This window comes from Rana temporaria, chromosome 10, assembly GCF_905171775.1.
Source record: "Rana temporaria chromosome 10, aRanTem1.1, whole genome shotgun sequence".
Classification (NCBI taxonomy): Eukaryota; Metazoa; Chordata; class Amphibia; order Anura; family Ranidae; genus Rana; species Rana temporaria.
In genome coordinates, this window is record NC_053498.1 from 56,185,188 (window position 1) to 56,197,210 (window position 12,023).

Sequence of the window (12,023 nt, forward strand, 5' to 3'; positions counted from 1 at the left end):
TAGATTGCATCTTAGTTTCTCAGAGTGACCTGACAATCCTGAAAGATGCCTGCATAGGGACACAGACTATATCAGACCATGCCCTGACTTCGGTGACATTGCAGATTCAGGATAAACCTACAAAACCATGCATGTGGCAGCTTAACTCAACCTTACTGATCCTTTGACCCTGAAACCCATTTCAGAAGCCATAAATATATACTTCAAGGAAAACGCTACTAATGATGTTTCATCTCTCACTATCTGGGAGGCTCATAAATGTGTGATACGAGGAAAGATAATTAGCTTAGCCTCACACAAAAAGAGGACCTCTGAGAAAGAACTGAAAACTCTACTTGACAAAATTAAAAGATTAGAAACCCAACATAAAAGATTGGTGGCTGTTAGCTCAGCTGCCAACCTTTTTAGCAGCACGCAAGGAATTACAAAACTAGAGCTTCAAGCAAAACAAATCTTATTTTTAATGAGCATTCTAATAAAAGTGGTACATTTTTAAAAAACTCTTAGGCCCCGTACACACCATAGAATCCATCCGCTGAAAAATCCCAGCAGATGGGTTTCAGCGGATAGATCCTATGGTGTGTACACGCCAGCGGATCTGTTTCCGCGGATATTTCTCCCCTGGGATGGATTCCAGCAGATCGAATATTTGCTGACATGCCAAGCATATCCATCTGCTGGAATCCATCCCAACGGATGGATCCGCTGGTCTGTATAGACTCACCGGATCCATCCGTCCGAAGGGATCCCCCGCATGCGTTGTAATGATTCGACGCATGCATGGAATTGCTTATATGACAGCGTCGCGCACGTCGCCGCGTCATAATCGCGGCAACGGCGCGACACGTCATCGCCAGAGGATTTCAGCGCGGATTTCAATGCGATGGTGTGTACACTCCATCGCATGAAAATCCGCCGAAATCCTCGAGAGGATTTATCCGCGGAAACGGTCCGCTGGACCGTATTCGCGGATAAATTCTCTTGTGTGTATGGGGCCTAAGGGACATCCGTTCCACTACTAATATCAATTGGATTAAAACTCAGGAAGATAAGTGGGTGCATACCACAGAGCAAATGGCGGTGGAATTTCCCTGCTTCTACACTAAACTTTACAATTTACCACCCTCGCACAAACCCGCATGGACTGAGGGGTCTAGACACCACATTATAAAACAGTATCTGGAACAAAGCGGTCTTCCATGCCTTTCCACTTTAGACACTGAGGAAATCGATATACCCATAGACGTAACAAAACTTCAACAGGCAATCAAAACTTTAAAATCAGGTAAAAGCCCAGACACGGGTGGCTTTTCAACGATTTATTACAAAACCATTTAATTGTTACTAGCGAAACCACTGCTCCGCGCACTGAATTCACTCAAAACGCCCCAAACATTACCTCCTTCTTTTACAATGGCACATATCATGGTGCTTCCCAAACCTGGCAAGGATCCCAATGTCTGCTCTAGTTACAGGCCAATATCCTTATAAAAACTTTTGTCTAAAATCATTGCGACAAGACTATGTAGACATCTTCCAGATATTATTGGCCCGGAACAGGTGGGTTTTATGCCAGGCAGGGAGGCACGAGATTATGTCACTAAAGCCATTAATCTCATACACCTACTAGGTGAACATACTGAAGAAGGTCCTCTCCTGTCTACAGACGCAGAGAAGGCCTTCAATAGGCTGACATGGGACTTCATGTTTTCAGTGTGCTCTCATGTTGGATTACAATCCAATATGTTAGCTTGGATATCGGCGCTTTATCAAGACTGAAAATTAATGGGACACTTTCGGAACCAGTGCAGATAGATAATGGCACCTGGCAGGGGGTCCCCCCTATCGCCAATTTTGTTTATACTTTGATTAGAGCCTTTCATTTGTACCGTGAATAGAAATTCCTCGATCAAGGGACTAAAAATAGGGTCTGCCCATTGTAAGCTTGCCACCTACGTGGATGATCTTTTATTCGTCATGACACAACCGCACATTTCGATCCCTAACCTTTTAAAATAATTTGATTTGTATGAATATATTTCCAATCTCAAGATTATGACAAGTTTGAGGCACTCAGCATTTCCCTGGATCCCCAAACACTAGGGAAGGCCCAATCCAATTGCCAATTTAAATGGGTTCAGACCTCACTCAAATATCTAGGGATTTGGCTCAGGCCCAACTTAGCAAACCTCTACACACAAAGGGCCAGATCCACAGCCGCCGAGCGCAACTTAACTTTTCAGAGTTAAGTTACACTGCCGCAAATCTCCCAAGTTAGGTGCCGATCCACAAAGCACTTACCTGGAAATTTGCAGTGGTGTAACTTAACTCCGTCCGGCGCAAGGCGTTCCTAATACAAATGGGCGATTCCCATTTAAATTAGGCGCGCTCCCGCGCCGGACGTACTGCGCATGCTCCGTCGGGTAACTTACCCGACCTGCATTGCGCTAACTGACGTCGCTCCGACGTCATTTGCTTAGACGTTAATGTAAATGGCGTCCAGCGCCATGCACGAACATCTTACGCAAACGACGTAGAGTTGAAAATTTTGACGCGGGAACGACGCCCATACTTAATAGGGCTTAGTCAAATAGGACTCAGCCCTATTTTTACGCGGCGTAACTCGACGTAAACGACGTAGATTTAGCGCGACGGGCCCGTCGGAACGTTCGTGGATCGCCGTAAGTGTTCATTTGCATATTCTAGGCCGGCCGCAATGGCCTCGCCACCTAGCGGCCGGCCTAGAATTGCATCCTTAAGATCCGACAGTGTAATTCAATTACACATGACGGATCTTCTGCCTATCTATGGTAAACTGATTCTGTGGATCAGTTCCATAGATAGAAACAGGGATACGACGGCGTATCAGTAGATACGCCGGCGTATCCCTTTTGTGGATTACGCCCAAAATTTTCATCCCATCCTACACAAATTACAACAGGACATATTGCATTGAAATTTGAAACCCTTTTCTTTGGAAGCTGTGGTGAAGATGACGGTGTTGCCCAGGATATTATATTTGTTCCACAATTTACCCATCCTCTTGCCCAAAAGGTTTTTCTCCCAACTGAACTCAATAATAAGGGAATTTATTTGGGCGGGGAAGAAATTCTGCATTAGCATGCAAATTCTGACTAAACCAAAGACAGAGGGAAACATTAACCTACCAAATTTCAAACTTTACTACTTTGCGACTCATTTAACATGAATCCTTGATTGCAACTGTCACATAAAATATAAAGATTCGGTGGGAATTGAAAGCCTACAGACCAGGACAACTTTAAGTTTTTTTCCATGGGTCTCTAGAGATGCGCAACCTCTTAATGTTGAGATTCACCCTACTATTGGACCAACATTGAGAGTCTTCCAAACTGTTATACGAAATCATAAGATAGCTTCTACCCCTGGCCCATTGACACCTTTGATACATAACACAGAGTTTGCACAGGGTCACAGTACTGTAGTGATCTCATAATAGTCCAATAAATGTAGTGATATAGATGTATAGTATGATGACTTCTAAATTACGTTGTTTCGCATCAACACACAGGCTCTCCAGAGAACGCAAATTTAATTAACTGACTTCCAATACAGAATAAAGTCCAAAGTCCACAGACGATACAAATCCAACAGAGTATATAATTCCTAGACATGTGCCATATTTCTCATTGAAGACCAAACTGAATGCCAGCTTGACTGCCTCAAAAGCTGGTCTCTCACTGGAGGGAGTGGTTCTTCCAGGTCAACCAACTGTTTCCCCTGAATGAATAATTCCCCAAGTCTAATTACTATCAATAAATACTTCCTTATGTATGTATGTAAGGAAGTACCAGGCCATCTCACACACCTAGTCTTAGATAAGATTAACACATCAAACGGTCTCTTAGGGCCGAGGGGCCGGGCCGAAAATCCAGATCCTGGGGATGGCGGCTGCGTCTCTTACTGCGTCTTTGCGGCATCTGCAACCAGGGCTGGGGAAGGCTAAAGGCTGGGAAGCTCGCTACTTCCGTGTCTCCCCGCCAATCGGGGAAGTCCACCGGGTTCAGTCCTAGTGTCGAAAGGAAGTGAGGGAGATCATCTTTGGTGCGTAAAGTCACCGAGCGGCCATCTTTGGTCGCCTGCAGGTAGAACGGGAAGCCCCAGCGGTAAGGTATGCCTGTGTCTTGCAGGGCAGCCAGTACAGGTTTAAGGGCCCTTCGTTGCATTAGACTTCTCCTGGATATGTCCTGGTAAAAAAACAGGTGAGCGCCATCGAAGTAAAAAAATGGTTTATTGCACATTTTTTGCATGATACGCTCTTTAAGGGTATATTTGTGCAATTTGCAGATAATGTCTCTGGGGTTGTCTGCGTCCTGAGAGGGGGGCCTTAGAGCTGGATGAGCACGTTTGATTTCCACCGGCACAGTGTCACGGAGTTCCCTGATTTCCCTGAATATCCCAACTAGAGAGGGGATTATATCCCTGGGGCCAGTAGCTTCAGGCATGCCACGAATGCGGATTTTTGAACGTCTGCTGCGATTCTCAAAATCATCTAAGTGCGACAAAATTGCTTCCATCTTGCGATCCTGTGCTGCACACCGCATTTGCAGGTCTGATATGGAGGGAAGGGTTTCATCCAGCCTTTGTTCTAAAGTTTCTACCCTGTTTCCCAATTGTGTGGTGTCCTCTTTAAGCTGGTCAATATCTTCTTTAAAAGCCTTTTCTATTCTGGATGTGAACCTCTCCAAATCCTCTCTTGTGGGATTCAAAGAAGAAGGGACAAGATGCGCCAATCTAAGTGCAATAAGCCCAAATTTAATAAAGGATACAAATAAAATAAGTATACATATGCAATGCCTACTCACAAACAGGGGTAGATAGTAGGCACAGAACCGGAATGGAGAGATGCAGATGATCGGTGATCAGATGCGTGCCTGGAGTCATTCGGTGATCTCAACTAGCGGGTGTCCAAATCGCGGGCAGCAGCAGGCTGATGATATTCGATGTCCTCTCTCACATATCCTCTCTTTTCTTGCATAATCTCTTGTGGGAAGTGACCAGATATGTCTCTTTATGTCCCCATCCTCTATGAAATCTGCAATGTCAGAACCCCTTGCTCTGGAGACTGTGGATCCCGGGGATGCAGAATCACTTACCACTCCTGGGGATGCCGGGGCTGCAGAATCACTCACCACTCCCGGGGATGCTGGGGCTGCAGAAGCACTCACCACTCCCGGGGATGGCAGAGGGGATGCTGGCTGCAGGCTGTTTGTTTTGCAGGCTGTGTCTTCTGGGTTGTCTGTGCCTTGGAGGTCTTCCCGGTCGGCGCCATCTTGGATTTTTCGGGCGCCTTACTGCAGGTCCCGGGAAAGTAGCTATCTAGCTGCACCTGCCGGGATTTATCAGCCCCCAGATCCTGGTTTGTGTTCCGCCGACGCTGAGGGCTCAGGATCACCGGTATGTTGCTGTATAAGCAGCGGTGGGTGTGGAGCAGAGAACAGACACGTCCTCACAGCTCCATGTCCAGGACACGCCTCCCAGAGTTTCCCCTTTTGATGTGATCATTAGATATTATCTTCTGATCTTTCTGTTCAGTGTTTGTCCTAAACAATATGGCTACATCAATTCTGACAGCTTGCTCATTTGACTTTCTCCATAAATGATCTGCTCTCAATAATACGTCTTTTAAATCATGAGGATTCGGGGTAACTAATAAAATATTTTGTTTGATATCTTCATGCAAAGCATCTAGAAACATACTGATATGTATCGAGCCTCCCCGCTCAAATGCAAGATTATTACCAACCAACAATTCCATAATAGTTTCTATCCTGTGCGACAATTCATAGGGAGACTCACTTTGCATCTGTTGAATCTTCCCATGAATCGTAACATCAGAACGCACTCCATACAGAACACACAATAATTCCAGTAATATGTCCCTTGTCCTCAGAGGCTGAAGACAAATCTGTTTAATTCTCAGCCAAAGACTATTCCCTATAGAATGTTGCAAAACTATTTCTAAGTCAGATGGGTTGAGATAGTACATATCTCTGACATTCTGCAAGTCACAGAACTATTTTTAAAATCTGTTTAAATCATGGCAGGGAACCATTCCTATTTCCTATTCCTATATTCCATTTGATAGAAAGTTTGTATTTTGCTGCAGATTGCTTAATCCAAGATTTGATACACATCTGCATTCCTGAGATCTCTTCTCTAATTCCATAATTCTTAATTTTAATCTCTCATTTTCCTCTGATAATTCATCACAGCGTTTAGATTTCTCAAGCAAAGCTCCACCAATGGTAACTGCATGCAATTTTAAATTTACTGTCTCAGTTTCTGACAAACCTTATGGCTATTATCAACTGCACTCTGTAACTGCGCAATTTCCTCAACCTTATCATTCAAAGAACTTTCCATTTAAAAAAGCAAGACAACAAGCCCTGCACAATACAACTTTTTCTTTTACTTTCTGAAATTTTGCTATCAAAAACACTTTTCTCTAAAAATCCCTTCATCATAGTCCACGTCTGCTTACATTTTTCTGGAATTTCATAAGGACCGCCATGACGCTTAATACATTTTAATACCCATCTGTTTACTTTATCAGAACTGACACTAGCTTCACACTGAGTAAGCATTTTGACTATATTGTTAATAACTAAAAAAAAAAAGGAAACATTTTAGGGCTCTTTCACACGTCCGTTCAGTTTTTCAGATCAGTTTTTTTTTCATCAGTTGATCCGTTTTTCCATCAGTTTTCCATCAGTTTTCCGTCAGTTTTTCGTCAGTTTTTGCATCAGTTTTTGCATCAGTTTTTCCATCCGTTTTTTCATCCGTTTTTTTTTTTTTTTGGCTTTTTACATAGAAAAACGGACGTTAGCGGAACGGATGATAAACGGATCATCCGTTAACGTCCGTTTTTCGTCCGTTCCGTTTTTTAGACGGAAGCAAAATAGGGTTTTCTTCCGTCCAAAAAAACGGAACTGAACGCAGACGGATGCTAACGGACGTTAGCGGATGCTCATCCGCTAACGGACGCTAGCCCATAGGGAAGCATTGCGGTCCGTTAACGGACGTCCAAAAAACGGACGAACGGAACGGACGTGTGAAAGAGCCCTTACTCACCGCCTTTGAGGCTCCACCTTGCCAGTTCCGGTCTTCTAGTACACGGCAGTCTTTTCTTTTTCTTCAGTTTCCAGTCTCCAGAGAATAATTCTGGGGTTCCAAACTTGTTTAGTCTTGTATATCAGACTCTCTTATGTCACAACCAGACATTAGAGTCACAGCACAGCTCTTGGGTCTCCATCAGACTTCTGTCCACCTCACAAGTCCTGAAAATGCGCTTCTGGTCACTTGAACGGCACCAATGTAGTGATCTCATAAAAGCATCCGATAAATGTAGTGATATAGATGTATAGTGTCCAGTAGTCCGGTTAGATATTTGATATCTTAGATGTTAGTATGATGACTATAAATTACGTTGTTTCGCAGCAACACACAGGCTCTCCAGAGAACGCAAATTTATTAACTTCCAAAACCATACAAAGTCCAAAGTCCACAGACGATACAAATCCAACAGAGTAATTCAGAATCCCATCTTTTCCTAGACCTGTGCAATATTCAAAACAGAGGGAATACCGGGAATACATTCTCTCTGTGACAACCAGAACACTCAGATTATATTTCCTATTCACTGAATAGCTGAGCAATTTGATTGGTCGTCTTTGATCTGAAAGACAGGATCTACGTCCTGTCTTCTAGAGTGCCAGATAATTGTCACTCCCAGCAGGAGTCACTAATTAGTATTAGGGAGCTAACTAGTATACATCCTTGCATACCAATAAGCTACCTCTAATAAGTAATTAGATTACATGTGACCCAAGTAATGGTTTGATGTGTAAAATCGACTCCATTCTGTCTCTTTGCCTATTTGACAATGGACAGGTGTCTGAACAACTTCAGACTGAACTGCAAGCTAAACATATCACATATTGGCAATATGTACAGCTCCATATTTATATTAACTGCTCAGTCAACCAATAAAACATGACATTTTTTGAACAGCTATTTCTTACAGGTGCCCCGGTAGGAACCGTGATGTACAAATGGTTGCAATCTGTCACTAACGGGTCATCTAGCAAGCACAGGAAGGATAGGGAAGCGGCCTTTAAAACAAAATTCACTGATGAACAATGGCTTAGTGCATGTATTTTAGCTCACAAATGCTTTATCAGCACCACCACACAAAAAAAATCATATAAAATCTTGACAAACTGGTATTTCACCCCAGCCAGTTTGCATGCATGGTACCTAGAAATAATAGATGCATGTTGGAGATGCGGTAACAGTAATGCCGCCTACACACGATCGGTCAAACCGATGAGAACGGTCTGATGGACCATTTCATCGGACCAAACCGATCGTGTGTGGGCCCCATGGATGGATACCTAACCGATAGAAAAAAAAAACGATCGTTAGTAGGCACAACCATCGGTTAAAAATCCATGCAAGCTCAGAATCAAGTTGACCCCATGCAATGGAAGCATTGAACTTCATTTTTTTAGCACGTCGTTGTGTTTTAAGTCACCACGTTCTGACACGATCGATTTTTTAACCGATGGTGTGTAGGCACGACTGATCATCAGTCAGCTTCATCGGTTAATGAAAATGGTCCATCAGACCGTTCTCATCGGATGGACTGATCGTGTGCACACAGCAGAAGGGTACCATGCTGCATATCTGGTGGGACTGTCCACACATACGCAACTTTTGGAGTGAAGTATGCACGCAGATCCACTCCATAACGGAGACTAAAATAATACTCACACCGGAATGTTGTTTATTACACATCTCCAATTACTCACTAAGCGACTATAAAAAATCTGTAGTGCGACATATGCTGAACGCAGCAAAGGCTATTATCCCCAAACACTGGAAAACGACTTATGTACCCACAGCGACAGAATGGTTAAGTGCCGTAGACTCCATTTACAAAATGGAAGAGACAGCAGCCATGGCCTCTGATAACACATCAATTTTCCAAACTACGGAGAGAATGGTTAATATTTAATTACTCTGATTCTTTTTTATAAGATGCAAAATGGCCGATCGCATGACCTTTAAACCCTGACTCTGGATCTTTATTAAGTAAATGGTCTCTTTTGACTGTTTTTCTCCACATGGAAGTACTATTTTTGATGTTTACATTTTTTTTAGGTACTTATGTGAATATTGACTGCTGTCCCACCCCTGACCTAATGATAAATTGTCTGTATAATCACTATGAGAAATAATTGCTAACCAAGAATCGTTACCTCCCACATTCTCATATCCCTTACCCCCTTCTCTTCCCCCCTTTATTTATTTATTTGCCCTCCCCTTCCTTCCTCTCTCTCTCTCTCTCTCTCTCTTTCTCGTATCTAGTCTTTGGTCTTTTATATCCTCTCTATACAATGCTATTCTGGATAATGATCTCAAAATATTGAGCTGGCATTATTATCTGTGTTCTCAATATATGACAAGGCTTGTTCTCTATTGTATTGGTTTCTGTTTATACATTGGGTGGACACCCAAACGGATAATATTCTTTTGTTCAGGAACCATTTATAACATGATATATGTTTGGTATATTGTATGTGAAACAGTAAAACTACTTTTGTATGCTTTGTTATCACCTTGTGATATCTCAATAAAAATGTTATTGGAAATAAAAAAGCAACAGGAACTTTCCCATGTCCATGGTATACTAGTGCATAATAAACAGATAACGGACACTAAATCTATAGCTGCAGAATTTCAACGCTTTTATAAGGGCACATATGATATTCAATCAACCCCTTTAAGAGGAGAAAAAGGGGGAAGGGTGGAAGAAATTAGAGAATACATAAGGGAGTCTACATTACCATCACTCCCCTCTGGGGCCATTGTGAAATTAGAAGCGCCAATTACCATAGAGGAAATAAGCAAAGCAATAGAAAATCTGCCAAAGGGGAAAAGTCCGTGACCAAACTGTCTAACGAATGCATATTATAAGAAATTTAATAAAATCCTGGCCACACCCTTATGTAATTACAACCCCTTACCCCTGGAGGCACTACTAGCATATGTGACAGTTTTACTGAAACCGGTGAAGGACCCACAATATTGTGCAAATTGCACACCCATTTCCCTTCTTAATTCAGACACCAAATTATTGTCAACTTTCCTGGCAACTAGATTACAGGATAAATTGACACAACTAGTCCATTTTCATCAGACAGGCTTCATGAAGGGCCGTGAAACAAAAGATAACACCATCAGGGCCCTTCATGTATGCAGAATGGACCTAATAAGATATCGAGAGTAATGCTATCAATGGACGCCGAAAAGGCATTTGATAGAGTGAACTGGATCTCTATGATGGAAATATTGAGGCGGAATAGGTTTGGGGTAGCAGATGATGGGATGGGTATCAGCATTATACGCAGGACCAAGAGCCAGGGTCAAGGTCAATGGCACTCTATCAGGGCATTTTGATATTTGTAACTGTACTAGACAAGGTTGCCCCCTCTCCCCAGTATTATGTGCCATGGGTTTAGAACCATTTCTATGCAGAGTGAGGGAAAATAAGGGAATAATGGGGGTTAAAGTGGGGGTTCACCCCATAAAAATGTTTTTAACATTACATTTATCCGAGTTGTCATAATGACAATCGGCTGTTTTTTAAAAATGTATCCCCGTACATACCGTATTTTCACCGCCGCTTCCGGGTATGTCTTCTGCGGGACTGGGCATTCCTATCTGATTGACAGGCTTCCGACCATCGCATACAGAGCGTCACGAGTTGCCGAAAGAAGCCGAAGGTCAGTGCGGCTCTATACGGCGCCTGCGCCTCGACGTTCGGCTTCTTTCGGCAACTCGTGACACGCAGTATGCGATGGTCGGAAACCTGTCAATTAATTAGGAACGCCCAGTCCCGCAGAAGACATACCCGGAAGCGGCGATGAAAATACGGTATGTACGGGGATAAAAAAAAAAAACAGCCGATTGTCATTATGACAACTCGGCTGAATGTAATTTTAAAAATGTATTTTTTGGGTGAACCTCCGCTTTAAAAGAGCATAAAGTATCAGCTTATGCAGACTATTTATTATTTTACCTTGCTAACCACAGGAATCAATACCAGCATTGATGCTGGAAGTTAAGATATACGGAAGGTTGTCTAACTTTAAAATAAACGTAGAGAAATCCGTATTATTACCTAGTCACGTACCACCAACAATGGCCACATCTATGCAAAATAACTTTCCGTTTATATGGAATAAGGAAGCACTATATTATTTAGGAGTGCATAATACTGCAGATACCAAAATATTGTATGAACGTAATTATGGTTCCCTAATGACAGAAATAGTCAGGGACTTACATAGATGGAAAGGCCAATGTTTGACATGGTTTGGTAGAGTCAACACCCTCAAAATGAACAAAATACCTAGAATATATATCCTATATACTGTGGCCCAGATTCTCAAAGGCGTTACGACGGAGCAACACCATTTTCACCGTCGTAAGTCCTAATCTGGCCCCGGGTATCTATGCGACTGATTCTTAGAATCAGTTACGCATAGATACCCATTAGATCTGACAGGCTTAAGGCTCTTACGCTGTCAGATCTTAAATGCAATTTTGTTCCCGCCGCTAGGTGTCGCCGACGTCGTTTTCCCCATCGCTTATGTAAATTAGCAAATTACGTCGATTCCCGAACGTACGCGCGCTCGACGCAGAGAATTTACGTAGTTTCCGTAGCCTTTCCGACGCGTAAAGTTGCCCCATGGTCTATGAGGCGCAGCCAATGTTAAGTATGGCCGTCGTTCCCGCATCGAAATTTAAAAAATCTACGTCGTTTGCGTAAGACGTCTGTGAATGGCGCTGGACGCCATTTACGTTAACGTCTAAGCAAATGACATCGGTGCGACGTCATTTAGTGCAATGCACGTCGGGTAATTTACCCGACGGAGCATGCGCAGTACGCACGGCGCGGGAACGCGCCTAATTTA